The sequence below is a fragment of the Rhagoletis zephyria genome, unplaced genomic scaffold (genome assembly GCF_001687245.7).
Source record: "Rhagoletis zephyria isolate East Lansing unplaced genomic scaffold, Rhagoletis_zephyria_1.1 Rzeph_scaffold_09275, whole genome shotgun sequence".
In the NCBI taxonomy this organism is placed as follows: Eukaryota; Metazoa; Arthropoda; class Insecta; order Diptera; family Tephritidae; genus Rhagoletis; species Rhagoletis zephyria.
In genome coordinates, this window is record NW_016166354.1 from 3,228 (window position 1) to 4,180 (window position 953).

The window sequence follows — 953 nt, forward strand, 5'->3', positions numbered from 1 at the left end:
ACGGCTTTCATTATCATTTTGTGTTTACCTTTTTGAAAATAAAAAAATATTCATTTTTATATCTGCTATAAAATATTTATGTATGTACATATGTATGCACCTCTTATCGGCTACATCAGTCTGGGTATAATTAGCTTTTGCTTAAAAAAAAAATACCTACATTTGTTATCAAATAAAAAGTATAAAATCGTTGAGAAACATATTTTGCGCAGTCATTGAGTAAAAAATTATTTGAGATACAAATTACCGATAGAGGTGGCAGATATTTTCGTACCTGTGACATTGTCACGGTTACTCAAAAGTCACGGGTAACTTCGGTGACAACTTCCAAAAAGTCACCGTGACAGACTGCGGCAAAGGAACAATCGCAGTGATGTTTTTGTAGTAGGATTGCTACGAGCTGTGACGAGTGATAAAGTAGCAGGTGGAATTACATATCGAGAAACTGCGACCAGTGATGTTTATCTTAAAGGAATTTTCTTATAGTGACAGGTTATTTACGACCAATATCTGATTAATGTTGTTTGATATTTGAATTTAAAAACGAGTGTGAATGACCAAAAAATCGGCGAAAATAGTCAGCGATGCCAAATAAATGAATAATTCCCTTCTGTTTTGTTTCTATTTCTGTTTTGCAACTTTTTATACCTTTCATGAGCATGAAATGGTATTATAACTTCGGTCCGATGTTTGTAAGTACCAGAACAAAAAGAGATAGACCCATTAAAATGTATACTCATATGATCAGAACGTCGAGCTGAGTTGATTTAGCCATGTCCGTCTGTCCGTCTGTCCTGTCTGTCTGTCTGTTTGTATGCAATCTAGTCTCTCAGTTTTCGAGATATCCGGATCAAATTTGGTAGGTGGGTGTATTTTTATAATGTATTAATCATTTGTCGGAACCGGAAGAATCGGACCACTATAACATATAGCTCCCATACAACTGATTGTTC